Source organism: Felis catus, chromosome B3 (genome assembly GCF_018350175.1).
Source record: "Felis catus isolate Fca126 chromosome B3, F.catus_Fca126_mat1.0, whole genome shotgun sequence".
NCBI lineage: Eukaryota > Metazoa > Chordata > Mammalia > Carnivora > Felidae > Felis > Felis catus.
In genome coordinates this window covers 15029008-15047983 of record NC_058373.1, presented here as the reverse complement: position 1 = coordinate 15047983, position 18976 = coordinate 15029008, and the positions used below count along the sequence as shown (strand labels likewise).

Genomic DNA, 18976 nt, shown 5'->3' with positions numbered 1-18976 from the left:
GTAGAGACCTACACCTGTGGCATTGCACCTAAGACAAGGAAAAAAATTTAGATCTCTTAAGGAAGTAATGATTTTGAAGACGATCACGGAATGGAAAATGGAGACAACTGGGGGAAAGAGAAATAGAGTTAAAGTCACATTCCCCACCCTTTGATCCACCCATCCCCCCAAAACGATAGATTCTGAGGGGCCTCTGGGTGGCTCAGTTGGTTAAGCTCTTGATTTTGGCTCAGGTCATGATCTCACGGTTCCTGTGTTCGAGTCCCGGTTCAGGCTCTGTGCGGACAGTACGGAGCCTGCTTGGGATTCTCTCTCTCCCGCTCTCTCTCTCTCTCTCTCTCTCACAATAAATACATAAACTTAAAAAAGAATAGATTCTGAAATCCAGGAATGCTTTTGCATATAGCCAAAATGGACAACTCGGTGCTACTGATTTTATTAGCAGAAACCCTGTGATGAGAGAATCTTGGTTCTAATCTTGCCTCTGCCGCTGACTAGCTGTGTATGACCTTGGGCCTATTAGGTAACCTCTCTCTGCCGTCCTACGCTTGTTGCAAGAGTTAAGGTATCTGACATAAATAAGTGAAGTGGGAACCTGTCTGGCTCACACTGCTGAGGGGTCCTTCAGATAAAAGTTAACACCTGATGCGACAGGTATTAACATTGGAAACGATAGGCTACAGATAGAATTATCCTCATAGCGTCTCGTTGCTTCCACCTGCCATATGTAGGTCAACGTGGTTACCATCAGGACAACAGCCATAGATCTCATTTGTTATTTGCTTGCTTGCTTTTATATTACTTATCCAACAATATGTAACATATATGTTCGTATATTTACTTAAAGGAAGCAAATAGCAATATATATAGAAATATAGAGAAATATATATTTACAGAGAATGCAAATATATAACTACAGAGAATCATACAGGGAGGGGGCTTCTAATAAGGAGGGTATTTTCTTAAATTTACGGAACGTGAACTTGCTTAGCTAAGAAACCACCCTCGTGAGAATGTTGAAGAAGGAACACCTTAAAAAGTAAAGAAAAATGGCGAGGTCAAATACCACCCATCCCAATTTGGTAAGATAGTTCATGGCTCTCTATCATTGCTACTACGTAAGTCTGTGAAGACAGCACGGAAGCAGATGAGAAAAAAGGGGGGAGACGTCCTCCTCGCTATTATGTCTCTCCATTAACACCTGCAGACGGGTCCTTCCGGTGACACAAAGGGACAGCTCTCTGTTCCACCCTGAGGACGTTTTTCTGGGGTCCCGTGAGGAAATGGGACTTGTTAGTAAAAGGGAAGCTCTCCTTCGTGTGTTTACATCAGTGTCTCTCCCCATCATAACGGGGAGCGTGTTGGGGTGTTTGAAATGTTGCTTCGGGGCTACAGATTGTGTTACGTGCCTCGCACCAAGCCGCACCCATCTCCAGAATAAATCTGCACAAGCGTTGCCCCATAGTACAGGAGCTCTCTTTTCTTTTTTTCCTCCTTCCGCCCCCACCCCTTACATCCAAAGGCAAGCGCTCTTTTCGTGGGACCTCAGAAAGGAACGATGATCTTCTCATTCTCTCAAAATAAATCAATAAACTTAAAAAAATAAAATACAGAAAGTGCAAAGTCATGGCTCTCAGCCCTAGAAGCATGGAGGGGAATCCCTGACCTCAGCTGAGGGGTTCAGGCACTGAAGCCCCTCACTGGCTCTGCAGTGGGGAGGGGGTGGTCAGATCGCTAAGCAAGGCCACTGCTTGGTCCCAGAGAGAGGCTCCATTTTGCTCTCCAAGTGCACGGATTTCTCTCCTGAGTGCGGGTTAGGACAGAAGCTGGCCTCCAGTAGGATCTGCCTGGTTCCATCCAGGTCTGGCATACTGCTAGCTGGCTAAGCTTAGTCAGGGCTCTCAACCTCCCTGAAGCTTCCTTTCCCCAGCAGGAAAAAAAAAAAAAAAAAAAAAGGAGGCCATTGTAGTACCTATGCCTCAGGGGTGTGTGAGGGTATAAAGACATAACTACAAGGGGGCGCCTGGGTGGCGCAGTCGGTTGAGCGTCCGACTTCAGCCAGGTCACGATCTCGCGGTCCGTGAGTTCGAGCCCCGCACGATCTCGCGGTCCGTGAGTTCGAGCCCCGCGTCAGGCTCTGGGCTGATGGCTCAGAGCCTGGAGCCTGTTTCCGATTCTGTGTCTCTCTCTCTGCCCCTCCCCCGTTCATGCTCTGTCTCTGTCCCAAAAATAAATAAACGTTGAAAAAAAATTTAAAAAAAAAGAAAGACATAACTACAAGTAACAGGCTTAGCCACCTGCAGGGCTCCAGAATGTATTTCTGGCCCTTTATTTCTATTTTTTCTCCACGTCTTTCCCAGAGAATCTTTCTAGCTGTTGACAAAGTTGTTGCAGGAAGGTTAACACCCCGCGAAAACCACTGCTGGGCAAAGTTTAGAGATGGGAGGCGGGGTCAAAAGCGCGTGTGGATTTCATCAGGACTGGGCGGTGGAAGAGGGGAAACGGGGAAAAGGGCCGCAGCCGAAGCCGAAGTTACAAGTCCAGCTTTGGCTGCCATTCCTGGTGAGAAGGGTCTCTTGTTGACCAGACCCACCCAGGTCTCGCTCCTGATCCAGGGTGAGAAGAACGAGGCTTTTGCCCTGGACTCCCTAACGTGTTCTGAAGCCCTGCCTCCCTGGGTGTCTCCTTGCTCTCACCATGATGCAGAGCGAGGCAAGCGCGGGACTGTCGATCTAGGGGACGCTGGGCTGCAAATCCAAGAGCGGGGAGAGGGGGAGGGGGGTTCCGAGCAGAGAAAATTGGGGCCAGATGCGGACTGGGTCCTGCTCTTCTTCTGTCCTCAGCTGAGCCTTGAAGTAATCTACCCCCAACGCGGCGAGAGGCCTCCCCGTCAAAGCCACTTTCCCAAGTTCTTGCCGATAATACCGAGTTCCCCAACTACTCCATCTCAAACCTGCTCGGATGTTGCAGGAGGCCACGAGGACCAGGGGCAGGGAACCCTGCACCCGTCATCTCCTGATCACGCAGGAAAGGAAAAGAACTCGGTTGCGAAGAAAAGGAGATGTAGGTGGTGGGGTCGTTGCGGGGGGAGGAGAGGAGAGGCGTCAGCTCGCCTTGCTGGAAGCCTCCAAGAGCAATAAATAGCCTTTTGGATTCCCAAGGCCAATTAGGTCTGGCAAGCCCCGGGGGAAGCGGAAGTTCCCCCAGGAAAAGAAAGGACGGGTTGGGGTCCCAGTGACGCGTGTGGTGGATGCCGAGTTTCCCAGCCCCTTGTCTTCCTGTCACCACCCCCACCTTGCGCACAGACATCGGTTAGGTGAGCCCCAAACAAAGGCCAGAAGTCTTTCCCACCGGGCCTCGCGGGGCCAAACCCAATGGTGGCTCCTTCTCGCCTGCTCTGCCCTCTGGTTTCAGCCTCGACCTCCCTGGACAGTTCTTTCGAGCCTAACTGACTTCTGCCCCGCACAGCGCTGGACCGAGAGGGGAGCCCGGCGTGGCTGCGAACGTCTTAGCCTTCTCTGGCTGACCTGCGTGTCTGAGACAGAATGGTCAGGTCCTCGGGGTACCCTCTGGGCCCAGGGTCCTGGGCTCAGCCTCACTCGGGTGGCCTCCCAGGGCCTGTGAGGCACCCTCCCGCCTCTAGTACTTGTCGTTCCCTTTTCCCAGCCTTTAAACGGGCCATGGGGATCTTAACTCAGGGCAGTGGGTCCGGAGATTGCCCTACCCTCTCCCCTACTTGTTTCAACCTGCTGCTCTTCTGGTAACAGCTGGCGCTGAGGTGTGCTGAAGGGGGGGGTGCAGGCTGGGGGGTGGTGTGTGTGTGTGTGTGTGTGTGTGTGTGTGTGTGTGTTGGGGGGAGCGTCGTACGATTCTCAATCTTGTTCTTTGTGCCTAGAAAGCTGCGTGGAGCCCGCGAGAGGGGCGAGCTCGCAGTGAGAGGTGACAGAGAAAAGCATTGGCCCTGCGGTCACAACGAGGACACTTGCGGGGTAGGGGAGGCGCGCCGAGGGCAGGAAGGGTGAGGGTAAGTTCCACAAGCCCAAGAAGGAGGCCAGAGGCTTCGCGAGAGAAGGAGGTGACGAATCTTGCTGCCCAGGCCCTCAAGGCAGAAACCCGAGGCTAGGGAGCACCATCGGAGACCGAGCTGGGTAGGCGGAGCACACGAGGGGGCGTTTCAGCATCAGGCCCCAACCTTTGGCTTCTAGCCCCGGGGCGGGAAACCTTCCTACCTCCTAGGGGCGAGTCGGTACCTGGAAGAGGCCAGGCCAAGGCTGGGGGGAGGAGGGGGGAGGGGGTGGCGCTCCCGAACCACCTGGAGCCGCCGCACCGAGCACTGCGAATTCAAATCCAGCGGAAGGGTGAGGGCAAAGGCCTTCCTAGCGCGGAGTTCACTCCCGACCGCGCATTGACTTTCCCGGTGTCTGCAAGTCCTGACCCCGACCTCATAACCTTATTCAGTCTCCGCTCCGAGTTCCAGCCCCCTCGGGGTGCCCGGCTTCCCCAGAGTACCAGCCAGGGTAGGGACGTCCACTGCCCGGGATGGATTCGCCAGGGACCAGGTTTCTCCGAGCTCCGCCCGGGGGCGCCTCGAGCCCTGTGTCCCCAATCCCGGTGTGGCCGCTCTGCCTGCTGGGCGGCCGGCCGGCCGCGGCAGGGAGAGGCCAGGCAGCCGCAGGCCGCGCGCACAACTTTTTTGAAACGCTTTGCCGTCCACCTGAAAGGTGTTACAACAGCAATTCAATTACAGCCAATGGCGCACATCGTCCTCGCAGCTGGAAAGTCGGTAACTAACTGCGACCGAGCAGTGCAAAGGAATGTGGCCAAACGGACGTTACTTATTTTATTTTCCGCTCCTCCTGCAAATCCCCCCCCCCCTTTCCGTCTTTCCTCGCTCTCTATTAATTGTAGCTGGACCTCTGGTTAATTAACTCCAAAGAGCTTTGTCTATCTGGACAGAAACACACTGAGAAATTTGCACCGGATCCTAAAAGCTGGACGAGGCTCAAAAAGATCTCCCGAAGTTCGTCTCCTTTCCTTCCACCGCCATAGCCGTGGCCCCCAAGGAATAGAGCTGTAGTCCCCGGTGGCAAAGTCGCCTGGGAATGTGGCCACCTAGGTGCGCCTGGGTCCATGGCCGGGCTTCGGCTAGAGAGCCTCGTCCCAGGGCATGGTGCCCACCGAAGCCCATGTGACGTGGTCCGCAGGCACCCAAGGAGAGGTCGGGTCTGCTCCTAGGGGGCCGCACTTGGAGTTCATTGGAGAGAACAGACACGTTCGCCATTGGTGTCACGGCAGGTGCAGTTCATGCTAAACTCTAAATAGCGTTCCGTGACATTAAGAATATCAACAAAAATGAAGTAAGGTGTTGGGGGGTGGGGACAAGGCCGGGACGAGCTGCTCGCTCTCCAGGACAGTGGTAAATCATTACTCCACACGTTAAAATCTGGAGGGAGGGTTGGAGGAGGGGGAGAGGCCCTCACCAGGCAGCCTCGGCAATCATTTAGATGAAGGCAAAATTAACATTCGCTCCTTTGAAGCTGGAGAGGAGATGGCCTAAAAGCGCAGGTTTATTTAGTGGATGTCGTATCAAAACGGGAAGAAACGCGTTGGCTCGCCTGGAGTTTTTAGCTTCATGATTAGTTGTTTAAAACCTCATTTCGGAAAAGGCCAAGATGGCTACGTGGGAATTCGAGCGCTTTCTCGCCGCCCCGCGGGGCGGGCCTCCCCCAGCAGCCACGGGATGTTTCCGACGTGGAAACGCTCGGTTTTCCGCGCCAGTGTTAACGCAGCCGGAAGACGCCTCCGGTGGCGCCGCTTCTCCCTAGCCAGCACTCGCTAGACCCGGGGATGTTTTAGTGCTTTACTCCCAGAGAGGGCAGAGCGCGAGATACACAGGTTGGGATGGGGTCCCGGCGGTGGCCTCCCTGCCACCAGTGCCTCTGAGCTTTCCACCTGACCCCACGCCTTCCCTGGCCTGGGCGCTGGCCCCTCCCCGCCCCTCCCAGAGCCAGCCTGGCCGGAGGGGCTCGGCAGCTGCAAAGAAGGGTGCACACAGGGTCTCCTGAGTCCAGGCGAGCCGAGGCCGTGGCGCGCGGGGCCCAGCCCCGAGTTTGGACCGAAATGATCCCGGAGCAGGGTGCTGGGCGCGCGCTCTGCCCTGGACGCACTGGGCTCTGGGCCATGCACAGCCAGACGTGTTTGGGTTGTTTTTGGCTTTGTTTGCTTTAAAACCTAGAGGCGCGGGTTCCTCTCCAGCCCCGTGAAGCCTCTGACCTCCAGTTTACAATTCTCCGCTGGGCCCGGCCCTGACCTTTCTTTCTTTTTTTCTCGTAAGGCGAGAATGGGACGGCTAGAGGAAGGTTCCTCGCCTGTCCTCCGCTCCCAGGGCCGGCGATGGTAGGAAACAGGGAGCCATCAACATAACCAGAGGTCACCGGTAGCCTGTGATTTGGAGTTGTCACGCTTGTCCCCGCCCCTGGAGTTCCCGGTTAAGCGGTTGCAGGAGGGGTCGAGTTTCCCGGGTTTCGCCTCCCTTCCTGGTCCGAGGAAACCCCTCTGCTGCGGGCCAAGCGGGCAGCCCTCACGACCGCTTCGCTCTTGGTGTTTTTCACGGAGGCTCCGGCCGGGTCTGCATTCTGCAGGGAGAGTTACCCCAAGACCTCCCACTTTCCAGCGGAGCAGCCTGGACCCCCGCTCCGGCCTGCTTGGGGGATATCCCGGGCCCTGAGCACGCCCGCGGTGGCGTCGATGGCGACCGAACCCTGGCCCGCGTGCGCCGCCTCCCCGCTGGGGCCCGGGCGCGGCTCGGGCTCCGGCTCCGAGCACACGCAGCCCCCTCAGGCCCCGGGGATGGGGGTGGGGGGTCCCTTCCTCAGTCTCCCGGCTTCCTTCCTTCTGCTTATCCTTGCCGGCCCCTTTTGCACTCCGTGAGCTTCTCCGGGGTGCCAGGAAAGGCCCCATAGTATTCGCTGCACGAAAGCTCGCTTTTAAAGCCCGGCTGGGAGGGCTTGGTCCTTGATGGGCGACCGGGAGCGAGACTTAGAGCCCTGCGGGTGGCCCTTCTGCAAAGAGAAAGCTCCCCTCCGTTTGCAGCTCTGCTCGAGCTTTTTAAAGTTCTACTTGGAACCTGCTCGCTCTTCCGGTACTGTGATTCTGGGGGGCGGGGAACCGAGAGGCCGATTTTGAGGGTAGAGGCCGCCCTTCAGACACAGGGCCTCCAGTTCTGCGGTCGGAATTGGCTCCTCGGGTGTCTGCGAAAGCTCGAAGTATAGGACTCGAAGGGCACGCACGCTCCACTTTTCTCCACCTTGCTTCCAGAATCACCAAACCCAGGGCGCCTGCGGCCGCGTTCTCGCTCCCTCTCCGCCCGGCGCAGCGAAGCTGCAGGGGCTGGGGCCTGTCCCACCGCCCGGCGGCCTGCGGGGTCCTCCCGCCGCGCCTCAAACCTGGGGCTCCCGCAGCCGCTGCCCCAAACTCCAGACGCGGGAGGAGTCACGGATTTGAACTTGTGAAACCAGTTAGTGCAACTCTTACGGAACTTTTCCGTGTCTGCCCACCTGTTAAAGAACACACGTTATTAACGGTTTAAGTCGGTAATTCAGGAAAACAGGAGTCCTTTACACCGGCCTCTTCTCCCCTGGGAGGGGGGAGGGTCCCTCCTCGAGAGAGATCTCCTAAAACCTGCACTTAAGGGAAGTTCTTAGGAAACTCACTTGTGCTCCTCTTGGTCTCAGAGGAAATGAAACCCAACTATAATTCAGATGGTTTCTCCCAAATCACTTCTTGTTTATCTAAGATAGCCAGCTAAAAATTAGAGTTGGCAGTGATGATAAATTAGCCCTTTGTTTTACTCCTCCTAAAGTTCCCCCAAACCAGTAGAAGCTAATTGGAGATGATTCCTATTTTGGCAAAGTTGACGTTCATTGCTTCTGGTTGTCCCCAACGTGTTCTCCAGCCCTAGCTGTCTAACCAGTATTTTTTTTTTTTTTCCTTCTTCTTCTTCTTCTTCTGCTCAGCCTGGTCCCATTTCAAATTCCTTACTTTGGTCTGTTCTCATAGAACTGCCCTTCCCACCAGTTCCTTTTATTTTCTTTCCCCTGGTGGATCAATCACAGAGACAATTGATTTTTCTGTGTCCTGTTTGAACCAGAAAGTGCTGACATCTTGGAGGGGGGGGGCGCGAAATATGAGTGAGCATTAACTCTCACCAAATAAGGGGCAACCAGGCCAATCTCTGGGTTTAGTGATTAAAGTTGTGTGTGCATACGTGTGCGTGTAAGTGTATACTCCTGTCTACATACCTGAACTTGCATAAATTGCCAGTGGTAAGAAATTTCAGCGTGCTGCAGGAAAACACGCTAAATGAGAAATCGTGTTAACAAACCAGATCTAAACGTCCAGGAGTAGATCACTAATTAGGAAAACCCAAACTCTTGGGCTATGGTCCTATGCTAGCTAGCAAAGAATAATTTTTCCCTCTTTTCTTGGACATAAGACCCTAAATTCCTTTTGACTAGAAGGAAGTTACGAGACAAGATGCAATTTTCTCTTTCTTTTCTGACAACTGTCATCCAAAGGATCACAGCCCATGTCAGAGTATCTGTCTTGAAGAGAAGAAAGAGAGAGGGAGAGAGAGAGAGAGGGAGAGAGAGAGCGCGCGCGCGCGAGAGCACTCGTGAGAGAGGTCCTGCAGCCCGTGGCCATCTCTGCATCACAATTTTCCAGACCTCTATTTTTGATTGTGATCCCACTGATCTGAGTTTGAAATGCGAGCGTAGTGAAGCCCCTAAGCCTTCAATCGTGTGAAATTTTCAAAAGATCTCTAGAAGCAATCTCAGGCTGCCTGACCCCTGACAGGCGCCGATCTCTTTATTCCTCTCTCTGCCAGCACTTTATTTGTTGGAATATCTTTCAGATTTGCACCTCCAGATGACAAACCTGAGTGTTTATTATGTGTACATGAATCGGAAATCTTCAAGCCCACACAAAAGCGCCATCTTAAACATAATATTTAATTTCCCAGCCTCGGTGCCTCCTTCTCTATTTGCTTTTCATTAGCTTAAATATTTTTTCCAGGTCTCCCATGTGTCACTTTGATATTTAGATGATTCTGTCTTTTAATCATCATTTCCCCCTTGAAAAATCCCCTGTCGCCTGCCTCTGCGGGGCTCACACTGCAGTGTCGCTGTGTGGTGGGCGGTGAGGCCTCCGAGCTGGTGGCAGAGCAGTTCTGGGGGGGGTGGGGGGTGTGGATCCAGGCAGGATGGGGGCCCTGGAAGTGGCAGCGAAATGCTTGTATTAACTGGCGGCCGGAGCTGGGTCGGGACCGGTGATGATGACCCTTCTCATTCCACCTTTCCTCCTCAGGCCTTTGAAAATTCTTTATGTTGTATTTCAAAAACCACACACATGAAATAAAACCTCGGGTGCTTGGCAAAGGTGCTCTAGCAGCTGGGAGTCGGCCCCGCTGGGCTGCGGACGTCTCTGAGCGTGGGCTCGGGGTTGAGACTCCTCACCCAAACCGGTCAGGCACTGCCTGGCACTCCCTCCGAGCCCTGGCACTCCCTCCGAGCTGCCTTTCTGGGGATCCCTAAATCCTGGGGCCCTGGGGGCACTAGAGGGAAAGGGGGGGGGCTTCTTCAGAGAGAGCTGCTTTGTTACAAGTGCCCTCTGTCAAATAACTCCACAGACGAGATTTGGGGGTGGATGACATCGCCCATCTCCCCCCCCATTTCAGCCCCCCACTGAGGCTTCGGATCCCAGAGGGGCATCTAGGTGGACTGAGCTGAGACACAGCCGCACCCCACCCCTGCACAAGCAGAAGGTAAATCGCCACCCTCAGGGACAGTTCCGGGCTGGGAGGTGGTGAGCTACAGCCTGAACACCCCTCCCTCTGTGTTTGGATGGGCCGTGTTGCTATGATTAACTTATTAAACCCCTTCGTAATTATTTTAATTTGACTCCAAAAAATACTTTGGGCGGCGTTGCGATGTGTTTGTATTTATCCATCCCCCCCCCCCCATAAAACCTGTGTTAAAACAAATGTTACTTTTCTCTCTCTGTACATAGACCCTCCCTTTTTGAAATAGACCGCAGGGACTGCCATTAGATCGAATGGCAAGTCTTTATGGAAAGTGTTTTGCATAATTACATACCAAAGCCAGAACAGTCACCTCCACATTTTATGGGTCACAAACCATCAACAATTGCCACATTATTGTCCACGAAACCTTAGTCCCTTCATTGACGGAGCGGACTCCACTGCCTAATCTAGAACGAGAGAGGATGGAAATTTCTTCTAATAAGAACCCGAGAAGATTAGGTCCCCACTGACAACGTGTTTACATATAGTTATAAAGTTCAGAGGACCGACAGGGAGAGGAAAAGAAATCGGACTAGGCCTGATTAGGAGCGGCGCATCGGTCTAACGTAGATAGCGCATCAAAAGGAGCCGCTGAATGCCTCTGCCGTTTTCAGATCCGACCCCTTTCCTACCTTTGTGATGCAGTAATTAAGATATTCTTATTTAGACAGACAGCTTCTCTGGTAACTGAATAATATTAGCTCCTTTGATGTCAAACTTTTGACAGTTATCACACCCGCACTGGGCAATTTAGTACAAATACCCTCCTTAAAAAAGAAAGAAAGAAAAAGAGAGAGAGAGAGAAAGAAAAAGAAAGAAAAAGAAAACCCCCATCGGCTTTGAAGAAATCTAATAAGTGTGATCCTTAGCACCAAATGATCTAAATCGCCACCGACAGGCCGCCCGGCTATAAATTACATTCGGTGTTACATAATGAAGGCGAATTTGGGTTTTAGCTCATTGAGCAATTTTGGTGGAAGCTGGAGCGGAAGCCCCCCCAACTCTTGCACCCCCATTCCCGACCCCCCGACCTCCCCCCACCCCCCAGAGCCGCTGCCCAGATCGGGAGGAAAGCGCCACAAAGTCGCCAGGGTCAGAGCAAGGATGGGGGGCGGGGGGGAGGACGAGGTCCGGCCGTGGTGGGGGCAGGTGCGGGCAGAGCTCGATGCCCTTGTCCCGGCTCGGGAGGGAGAGCGGGACAGGACCAGCCACCTACTCCCGGGATGACACCTCGCCGTTGCTTTAGGAGCTTGGTCGCCAAATTTGGGATTTGCCAGATGGCAGGATTATTTTAGCGTCTGTTATATTATGTGTGTGGGTGTGGGGGGGGGGGGAGCGGGTGCAGAGGGAAGGCAGGAAGTCCAGAGACCGCGTTGGTTCCTTAAAAACACACGCCCGTTCCCTCTTTGCCCACTCTCGGGCTACGGCCGCGTGGACCCTTCCCGCGGCTCTGGGGTCTCCGAGCCGCCCTGCGGCAGACAGCAAGCCGAGTCTCCGCCATCCCTGCCCTTCCACGCCGGCCCACTGCCCGCATATCTAGACCCGGGACCCAGATGCGCGGAGCTGGGGGGCGGGGGGGGGGGGGACGAGAGAGCTTCCCTCGGAGAAGAAAAGGGGGGTGGGGCGGCTAGGAGCGTTGGAAGGGAAGGGGGCAGAGAGGGCGGGTTAGGAGGGATGAGACTGTGACGGTGACACCTGGAAGGCATTGTCCTTGCGAGCGACACCTGTCAATCTCCGCTCCGGGGTCCCGGGGCCGGGGGCGGGGAGGCCGCGGGTCTCCGCGGTGATGTCATCGCAGAGTCCCTTCCCGGCGGAGGGCGGAGAGGACTGGGAGGGGCGCCAAACCCGGCGGGCTGAGAGAAGGGTGGGGGAGGAACGGAAAGAAAATAAACAGAAATCGCTCTCACTCGCCGCGTCCTCTGCTCCGGATTTACATGGAAATCAATAATCCGACTTTAGAGTTATTTCTGATCTTGATTGACCTGTCTTGCCTTTTTTCACTGGGGGAGGAGGTGTGGGGTTACAGCCTCCCCGCCTACAACCCGCAGTCCTTGGGGGAGCCCTGTTACCCCGGAGCCTTGAGGTGACCGACCCTCCTTCCAGACCCAGCTCCCTCTTTTCCTGGCGGTTGTTTCCAAGCGCAGGCTTCAGGCTTAAAGAGGAAACACTTGGGGATGAGTTTTGAAAGTCTTCCGATATTGCAGGGGGCGAGGGGAGAGTTAATTAACGCCGGGCTCGCTCAGCGAGTGGGAGAGGGGGCCTCGGCGTGGGTGGGCGGGCCGGGTCCAACACCCGGGTGCGCGCAGCGCGGGAGGCGTGTGATCGGGAGGCCCCAGCTCGGAGGCCCCGGCTGGGGGAAAGCGATCTGCGGTGGCCTCCGCGGGGGGCTGCTGCGGTGCCCCAGGCAGTCGCCCGCAGGTCCTGGGGCAATTCTGATCTCCCACCTACGGCGCTCCCACCCCCACCCCGCCGAGCACTACTGGACTCTCCCTCTTCCTATTCTTTTCGGCCTGAGCTAATTAGCAGCCTGCCAGCGGCCTGATTTATGGAAACGCTCGGGCGGGCGGAGACGCGCCGCCAGCCGAGTCCCGGCTGCCTCGGGGCGGAGTGGAGGAGGAGTTTCCACCGGCCTCCTCCGAAGAGCCCCCCCCCCCCCAACCCCCGCCACCACCACCACCACCACCACCACCACCACCGCCCCGCCGGAAGCTGGAAGTTGCCGTCCCTCCTCCCCACCCTCCACCCAGGCGGGTCCTGGAGGCCCCCGCGCCCTCGGCGCCCCAGCCTGGGACTCCGGGCACCCTGGCGCCAGCGGGGCGGGCGGGGGCGGTGGCCGCGCAGCCTGCTGCAGAGTCTCGGGCGGGCAGGTTCCAGCCCCAGCTGACCCGGAGGGCAAGTTGGGCGCAGATAGAGCGGGAGCCTCCTTTCCCACGTTCGGGTCTCCAAAAAAAAAAAAAAAAAAAGGAAATCGGACCTGAAGGCGGGGGGGAGGGGATGTTGCTCAAGGTCGGCACCAGGCCCCCAAGCAGCGAGGAGGCGTCGTAGGCCAGGGTGGGGCCCCGAATGGAGCCACCAGCCCAGCCTGCCCCCAAGAGGTTAGGGATTGTCCCAGGGGAGGGCGTGGTCCACTTCACTCCCTACCCCCCCACTTCACCCCTATACTTTCTCTTGGATCTTATCCTCAGAGGGTCCTTTGAGTTGCTGCCACCAGTCAACAGTCTGGGAATTTTGAGCTAGGAGAATGCGGGGCCACCGATGGTCCTTAGAGCCACCCAGCCAGGCAACTTGCCCAAAGATGCGGGCGCCGCCTCCTCGCCTCTCGAGGGTTGCACTCGCTGGTCAAGCGGGAAGAGGGCGAGAGGTGCTCCGTCTCCACCCACCTGACCCAGAAATGAGAGGGAAACGGGTGGAAGAGTCAGGGAGGAAGTACACCAGAACCTGTTGCTGGTGGTCCAGCAGTCTGGGGAGGTCGCTAGGTGACCCACTTGACCTAGAAGCAACGACGCAGGGCGATAAAAGAGAGAGAGGGAAGCACCTGTGTCCTCCCCACCTCGGGGAAGGGTTGGGAGAAAGAGCGAGCAACAGACCCAGAAGGCCAGGCACCCCGGGGGCGTGTTTTCCTCGCTCAGACTTGGGATGGGATGGGGACACGGGTTGAAGTCACTGGGAAGAGGGCAATGCCCCGAGTCTGGCTGTGACCCACCTTGCAGTGGTGGGGAAATGTGATCTACAAGAAAGTGTTTAAAATTTATTTAAAACACCCCACCAGTTCACCCTCCAGAAACCATATCTGGTCTCTGACCCCCGCAGGTGCAGAATTGAAAACCTTCTCCCCCATTAGGAGACCTTCGACTGCCTGCCCCAGTCCCCCTCTGTCCTGGAGCTCCCTCCCAGATTAGGGCCCGTTGATGTCACTGAAAGCCCAAAGGCCCCCACCCCCCGCCAGGGCCTCAAGGAAATATAATTTCCTGCTCATCTTCCTCCCCCACCTCAGTCACCACCATTTCCAAAGAGTAAGGGTCTTTCAGGCCCTGGCCCTTCCCCACGCGGTTGGATCAAGAAGAGGAGACCCTCAGCCAGCTGGGGAGCCGGGCTGAGCGCCCATCTACATTGTGGCATTCAGTCCCCTGAATTTCCAACTGTGCTGATGACTGTCCAGACACACTACGGTGGGCCAGATCCGTGGCCGAAGTCTCAGCGGAAATGGAGACCCGCCCACCACAAAATGTCGCTGCAGACAGCGTGGGTCTCACTCGGGCTGGCTCCCAACGCAGGGACCCGGGGATCCGCCACTCCGGAAGCCCCCCGCAGGCCGACTCCAGGGCCCGCAACCCGCACAGCAAATGTTGGCTGTTAGGCGCCCAAATAATATTCTTCATTCGTCTTTTTCGAAGTTGATTTATAGCAATCGACAGGTTAAAGCCTCATCTGACTTCATTACTTTTAAAAGCTGTCTATTTCACAACTGTCACTTTTCATCACTTAACTCAAATAAATACTTGAAGAAATGAATTGGAAGAGACTTTTAGATCATGTTTATAATTCTTGGTCGCTACGTTCACATTCCTAATGACCTGACCCGCCGGAGTTTCTGTAGACTTCTCAATTGGGCCGAAAATTCTTGCGTTCACGCTAGATAACTTCAAGGAAAGTGAGGTTGGCCAGAAACCGGCTAAAAGCAGCAGCACAGCTGGTAGGAAGCGATAGGGTGCAGGTTCAGCGAAGCTTGCCAGCGGCCACCGTGGCCCAGGCCGGGCACCCGAGGCCACTGGGAAGGGTGGCGGCTCCCGGGTCAGGGCTTCCAGTGCAACCAACTGCTGGAGAGAGGGCCCAGGCTAACAGCCGCTCGATGCCCGCCTTGCCCTTGCTTCACGGAGCCGGGCTGCAAACCCAGGAAGAAATTCATGCAGAGTGGAAAGGCTGTTCATTTTTACTGTTACTATTATTATTCCTATCATTGTTGCAAAAATGTTTGGGTAGCCCCCCCCCCCCCCCCGTTCCGACAACCACAGGTGGAGTGTGACCGGGTGAAAGGCATTTCCTCCGGGTCAGCGTTGACCTAGAGCTTGTGAGATACCCAGGGAAGGCAGAAGTGTGGAAACGAAATCGCTAGGACGCAAGTGCGTTCAATAAATCGAAATAGTTTCTTCTTCAATTTTGCTGCCATTTGCCAACGCTGAGTCCTCTAGGGCTCGTGCCACTCAGACCCTTCTCTCTCTTTCCCACCCACTCACTCAGAACCATCTCTTAGAAGTAGGTTAAGAAAAGAAAAAATTAAGAAAACAGAAAACAAAGGAAGGAAGAGGGGGAAAAAATAAGGAACGAAAAGAGAAGGAAAGGAAAATTACAGGAAAGAAAAAGAAAAACCTATTAAACAGAAAAACTGCCTACTTTGGAGGACAAAGCAATAGCGAGCGCATACGATTTTCTTTCCTTTATTTTTTCTTAAAACAAGAAATGAGAGAGAAGCAGCCAAGTCTGCCGACCCTGGGGGTGGAGGAGGTGGGCGACGCTCTGGGGTGGGGAGCGCGGGCCTCCCCGCAAACCCGGCGGAGGCTGAAGCCCGGCGCGCGGATCCCGGAGCCTCCGAGGTCCCCGCACCCTGGCGTCGGCCCCGCCCGGGTCCCACCGCGAACGCGAACTTCGCAGATTCCCCGGAGCAACAGCGCCGGGAGTGTGCACCGGCCCCGGCCGGGGTCGCGGCTCGCCGCCGCCGCCCGTCTTCCCCGGTCGTGGCCTCAGGCCTTCGCCCGCCCTGCGGACCGGTCGGCCCAGAGGGGGCTGAGCGCTCTCCGACTTCGGGTGCAGAGGCGACAGGGACCGGCGCGAACCCGGCTCCGCGGCCGCTGCGTCGCTGCGGGAACGCGGCCGGCGCGCTCGGCGGCCGCCGGCTGGGTGCGCTGCCGCACCCTGGAGCGCCACCTCGCTGCGGAAACTGGAATGGCATGGCCATGTTCCCAGCCTTCTGCAGCCTAACTTGACCGTCACCGGACTTTTTTCCTTCGTCAAAACCTTACGAGAAGCCGAAACGCACAGGCCTTCTTCCCATCGGTTAAAACCCATTATCTGTGACCGACGTATCGCACAACGTCTGCCTTGGGGTGAAGGGAAAATAGCAGGAGAAAGAGAAAAAAAAAATAGGTCTAATTTCACCAAGTCCAAGCTGTGACACTGCTTTGATACGAAAGATAAACTAAATGAGAGATGTTTTCTTGGAGGCCCATGGGTTCGGGCCGCCGAGCTCGGGCCAGTCAGCTGAGGCCAGTGCAAATATCTCCGATGAGGCCTATGAAGCCTTCCCTTCCCAATTGTAAGTCCACCCAAATTCACTCATTCTGGTCAGTCGGACATAAGAGGGACTTCTCCATGCCATGCCAGTGGCCAGCCTACCAAACCTCATATCCCACAGCCTTCGGCTCTGCTGACAAAATAATCACAAAATGCAGCCCTTAAACATATACACCTGTCGGCAGGTGAAAGCAGCACCAGCGAGAAGCACAGATTACACTGCATTGGACCCTATTTCAAAACTTAAGAGGCTCGCCCGGCTCTTAAGCCCTCACGACTAAAAAATATACAGCAAAATTAATTCGCTGAATATAGTGAGGCTTTGCTTCGACTTGTTTTCAAAGTGCACCATCCCAGAGACAGAAGGGATAAGTAAAACACAAATTTCACGAAACAAGTTTTTTTTTTTTTTTTCTGCGAAGATTCCAAACGTGGTGTTAAAAGTAGGGCATGTATCTGGTGGTGCTGAGAGCATTTGTGTGGTTTCTTTGTTTCCGGGGGGGGGGGCGGGTAGAGTCTTTTTTCTAACGCAGTTTCCACCACAAGTTTCTTTTGGTTTTTGTTTTAAGGAACTCAGTGGATCGCACATATAATGATGGCGGAACTGGGGCCCATGGGGTGGAGGAGAACGTGGATGTGGTGGTGCGTAAGCCCCCGCATTTTCCTGCCTGAGCAAATCCAACATAGAGACCTTTTCTTGAATCTTCGGTCTCCCTAAGTTCACAGGGTGTGCTCAGTCTCTCACTGTGACCAGTACTTTCTGCCCTGCTCAGAAACTACAGGGCTGTGCGGGGGGGGGGGGGGGGGGGGGGGGGGGGGGGGGGGGGGGGGGGGGGGGGAGGGGGAAGCCAGGTTGTTTTTCTCGTTGTTTGTCCTTCCCCATCGGGCTAGGAAGAATTCCTAAAAGGGACCACACAGGAAAGAGGCCCTAATTTCTTAGCAGGACTTGAATGAGGATCTCTCACTCTGGCCAGCCGAGGAGGGGTGGCCTGGCCTCTGGGAGTCTTGGGGTCTTCCTGTCTGGAGGGATGCTACCTCCGGGCGGAGGAAGGTGTTGAGAGATCCTGGGAGCTCAGAGGTACTTGCAGGGTGGGTCCTGGGATCCACTGAGGGACAAGGGTGAGGGGCAGGGACAAAAACAGAAGGGAGGAGAAGCACCAGCAAATGAAATGCTTGAGAAAGGGAGTCTCTAAATTAGAAAGGTTTGCTCCTTTCTCTCGCTCTTTCTCTCTTTCCTTCCCTCCCTTCTTCTTCTCCTTCCCTTCATTTCTCTCTCCCTCCACCCCTGCTCACATTCAGATTTTCTGGGGTTTTTTTTTTTGTACTGAATAATGCCTGGAGATGAAAAATGGTTTTTATTGCTATTACACTTCCTACCGCGAGATGCAGTGTAAGGCTCAGAGTTTGTATTACAACTATGTCACAATGTTTCACTGATGCAAAACATGTAGCCAGAGGGTGTTGCTAATGACTCCTGGATTAGAGCGAGATTGAGACTGGGAGGAGAAAGAGAGAGCGAGAACAGGAGAGAGACAGGAAGGGAGAAGAAGAGAGAGGAATTTCATTAGAGGAGGGGGGAGGGGAAGCATCACAGCATCAGGTCTAATAATCTAATCAGGATATTTTCCCAATTCAATGTTCTCTCCAGGCTTGAGAGTGTGAGCTAGAGAGAGACCAATATCCTTTCAAACACCACAGAGGTGTTTTTTTTTTTTTTGCATGTTAATAACTATTAATTATGTTTACAGCCAGTTAGCTGAAAAACTGTCCTTTGGAAAGAATCAAACTTCGGAAAACGCTTAATATCTGACTAAAGGCTTTTTCCTGGAGCCGCGGGAGGTGGGAACCCGGTAATCACCCAAGGGGGTGCGGAGCTCAGCGCGGCCAGCAGAGGCTCACCGCCCCCGCCCGTGGTCGGGCCACACGTGTCCACACGCCTGCGACAGCCTGGTGGGCCCAGGGTGCCCCGCCGTGGCCGGGGCGGAGCGCCGAGGCGCAGCCTGCGGCCCGGGCTCGGGCTCGGCCTCCGCTTGGGTCTTGGCGAAAAGGTCCCTGCGGGCTCCGAACTCCCCGGCGCCCTCCCCCGGGACGAGGTCTACTTAGGGAAGCGGGAGGTTTCGCGGTTCCTACCGTGGCCCGGGCCGGTCCCACCGCCCTGCGGTCCGCTTCTGCCCCTCGGGGCACAGCGAGGAGGGCATTCCCTCGGGGCTGCGGCCCTTTGAACCCGGGGAGCCCTCGGCTCCCGCCCGGGCGCGCGGAGCTCGCTCGGGGCCCGGCTGCGGAGCGGAGTGTGGGTGGCGGGTGGGGTGGAAGGGGAGTGGGGGAGGCGGGAGGGGGCGGAGGGGCGGGGGCGGCAGCCGGGCGTTAAGCCTGGAAGCTTGGCTGTTTACCCAAACGATTTTCCTTTCAGGCCCGAGACGCCAATGAGACAAGATCAAACTCCCCTCTTCGGGGTGTGTGTGCGTGTGTGTGTGTGTGTGTGTGTGTGTGTGTGTGTGTGTGTGTGTGTGGTGTCGCCTCCTCCAAGCCGGGCTTTGTGAATGGGGGCTCCGGGACGCCGGCTGGGAGGGACCAGAGGCCGACCCGGACACCAGCGCCTCCTCCCGGGGGCGAGGAGAAACCAGGCGGAGGGCGCCCCAGACACAGTGGTCCGGAGCGAGACAAGCAAGCGACAGGGACACAGGCCGCGGAGAGATAAGGGCCGCGTCCCTGCAGGCCGAGCGGAGAGACGTATGGTCGTGTGTGGGAGGGGGAGAGGGGAGAATAATATGAATCACATCCCCCTTGCAGTCCCTTAATTTCCGATCCCAACAAAGCTTAAATCTA

At 55.6% G+C, this 18976-nt stretch overlaps 2 long non-coding RNA genes across 3 annotated transcripts in view; one reads left to right on the top strand and one right to left on the bottom strand.

Moving 5' to 3' along the window:
* Positions 1 to 18464, bottom strand: part of LOC109500536 — a 63728-nt gene extending 45264 nt beyond the window's left edge. For both annotated transcript variants that reach the window (XR_006598938.1, XR_002158141.3), the window contains exon 1: positions 18281 to 18464. This is a non-coding gene — a long non-coding RNA (uncharacterized LOC109500536). The remainder of the gene's footprint in view (positions 1 to 18280) is intronic.
* LOC123385828 lies at positions 16992 to 18976 on the top strand. Its single transcript, XR_006598939.1, has 3 exons — positions 16992 to 17228; positions 17899 to 18000; positions 18561 to 18976. It is a non-coding gene; the product is annotated as an uncharacterized LOC123385828 (long non-coding RNA).